This window comes from Notolepis coatsorum (assembly GCF_963971535.1).
Source record: "Notolepis coatsorum genome assembly, chromosome: 9".
NCBI classification, from domain to species: Eukaryota; Metazoa; Chordata; class Actinopteri; order Aulopiformes; family Paralepididae; genus Notolepis; species Notolepis coatsorum.
Window position 1 is genome coordinate 63,963,486 of NC_140173.1, and position 3,013 is coordinate 63,966,498.

The 3,013-nt window shown below is 42.7% G+C and overlaps 1 long non-coding RNA gene across 1 annotated transcript; it reads left to right on the top strand.

Annotated features, from left to right (window-relative positions):
* Nucleotides 1-1,532: 1,532 nt before the first annotated feature.
* On the top strand, nucleotides 1,533-2,554 carry LOC311234906. Its single transcript, XR_014620114.1, has 4 exons — nucleotides 1,533-1,651; nucleotides 1,767-1,885; nucleotides 2,005-2,217; nucleotides 2,323-2,554. It is a non-coding gene; the product is annotated as an uncharacterized lncRNA (long non-coding RNA).
* The last annotated feature ends 459 nt before the right edge of the window (nucleotides 2,555-3,013 follow it).

A 3,013-nucleotide genomic window follows, 5' to 3' on the forward strand; every position in this document is an offset into this window, starting at 1 on the left:
ATTTACATCTAAATGCTTATTGGTCAGGCGGTGACGTCATTAAGTTGATGCCATTGATCGGTGAGTATTAAACAGAGAGCAGGGCAGTGCATGTTTGCCAGTCACCATGGAACCCAGTCAGCAACCCACAGCGAGGGCACTTGCCGAGGCATTAAACCGGTTTGCTCACTTCGGAGCACACTGTGTTGAAGACGAACGCGCTTTAGGAACATTCATCACGGATTTCTTTCCGCAGAAGAAAAATCCAAAAAGAAACTCAGATTCTGGTTCAGAAGAAGAAGACAGTTGTGACGAGTTAGAGGCAGATGATGATGATGGTGACAACACTATTGAAGACGAGGCAGAGCCAGAAAATGATGGTGATGGTGGTGATGGTGACAAAACTAACGGATTTGAAGACGAGGCAGAGCCAGAATCTGATGATGGTGACAACACACCTAACGGATTTGGAGACAAGGTAGAACACGTAATGTGCGTTGTGGAAGTTGAATCTGACGAGAACCACGAACGCCAAATGGAAAGACTTTTGCGATTTACTTGTAAATGCGTCCAGGTTGATAAAGAAAATGACATTCTTAATCGGCGGTCATGTATCACAAAATTGGACCGTGATGAAGTTTACACAAGGCGTTTTGAGATAGCGGCTCTCGAAGAGGATCATAAAGACTTGATTATTATGGCGCAGCTCCAGGCTTTTGGTCGAAAGTCAGAATGGACTATCGGAAATAAATCGTTTTCCAAAAAAAGACAACGTGCTTACACAAACTATTTCTTCGGGGCGATACAAATCTGCCGTGAAGCTTTCCTCTTCATCCACGGGTAAGTTATTATTATTGTCTATTTAAAACTAATATAGTACATCATGCCTATTTTTTTTTAAATGATAATAAAATCTTGAAACTTGATTAGTCTTGTTTATTATCAGGGTCCCCCATTTTATTAAAACTAATTATAGTACATTATAGTAGAGTATAGTAGCATAGTATAGTATAAAGTACCGGTACTTGACAGGTACCGGTACTTGTGATGATGATGATGATTGATGATGATGATCTAACTATCTCTCTCTGTCTCCACAATCATGTAGACTGGGTGTGGTACAGACAGGTACCGGTACTTGTGATGATGATGATGATTGATGATGATGATCTAACTATCTCTCTCTGTCTCCACAATCATGTAGACTGGGTGTGGTACAGACAGGTACCGGTACTTGTGATGATGATGATTGATGATGATGATGATCTAACTTCTCTGTCTCTGTCTCCACAATCATGTAGACTGGGTGTGGTACAGACAGGTACCGGTACTTGTGATGATGATGATCTAACTATCTCTCTCTCTGTCTCCCCCCCCCCCCCCTCTTCTCTCCCAAGAATAGGTAAGGATCGCTTGATTGCAATAAGCAAACACATGTCAGAAAATGGCATGTGTCTTCGCACAAAAAAGCGATCACCACACAACAACAAGCATTGCATAAAATATGAAGATATCGAAAAAGTAGTTCAATTTGTGTTGAATTATGCAGAAGATCATGCTGTTCACCTCCCTGGACGCCAGGCACACCAAAAGAACTTTACCGGTCAGCTGTTACCATCTTGCGTCACGAAGGCATCTGTGTGGCGTTTATATACCAAGGCAATGCCAGTTGGTAGGTGTAAGCAAATCTTTGTCAAAGAAATAGGTCAAATAGGTCTTTGTCAAATAAAAACAAAGCTTGAAAATGAATGACATTGTGCTAACATGTGTTCTTATTAATCTTTCAGACCAGCGAGCAGTGGGCCTGTCCACATTTAAGTCCCTCTGGAGGCAATTACTGAGTCATATCAGAGCAATCAAACCAATGTCTGATCTTTGCTGGGTGTGTCAGAAGAACAATTATCTGGTTAGTGAACATCACAGTGTTATGAACTTTGAACTGCAACTTCTGTATGAAAAGTGTTATACAAATACAGTTTATTATTATTAATATTAATCATCATTTACTTAACTTTTTTTTTTCAGATTTTCAAAAGTGCCAATCTGCCAGAGGCTGAGAAGTCTGCAAAGCTGAAGCAGCAGGAACAACATCTGGCGCATGTAACCTCAGAGCGGGCTGCCTACAAGGGCATGCTTAAAGCCGCCAAGGAGATCGGTGATGGTCTTTCTCTGGGTGGTCATGTGCCACCGGCAAGCAAGCCCTTGACAATGCATTACAGTTTCGACTACGCTCAAAAGGTGACTACATACCAAGCCCTCTTTCACAACATCATGTTATAATTGTTATAACTACTGCATTGCTCCCTTTTTTTTCTTTCTAAAATCCTTATTCATTTATTGCAGGTGCACTACCCATCAGACCCCCTTCAACCAGGGCCCATGTACTTCTTGGCTCCACGCAAGTGCAGCATATTCGGTGTTTGCTGTGAGGCGATTCCACGGCAAGTCAACTATTTGGTGGATGAGGGGATGGAGTCCAGCAAAGGTAGCAACGCCGTCATAAGCTACCTGCACCACTTCTTCAAAGACCATGGTCTTGGGGAGACAGATGTTGACCTTCACTGTGACAACTGCAGTGGCCAAAACAAGAACAAGTACATGTTGTGGTACTTAGCGTGGCGAGCGCTACATGGTCTTCACCATCGTGTCAATCTCCACCTGCTGATTGTAGGCCACACAAAGTTTTCCCCGGACAGTTTCTTTGGGCTTCTCAAGCAGCGTTTCAGAAAGACCAAGGTGAACACTCTTGATGAGATTGCAGCAGTCGTAAGGGACAGCTCAGTGGCTGGAATCAACATACCACAGCTAGTGGGAAAGGAAGATGGCACTGTAATCGTGCAGTCCTACAACTGGCAGGAACATCTGGGGCCTTACTTCAAGCCACTGCCACAGATCAAGCAGTACCAGCACTTTAGGTGGGTGTGGTCACTGTGTGTTGTGTATTTACTGTAATTAATTATTCACACTTTAGTGCAAAGAATGTCATTGGTAAATGATACAAATGCATTGATATTGTTATGTGCCCTGTACTAAC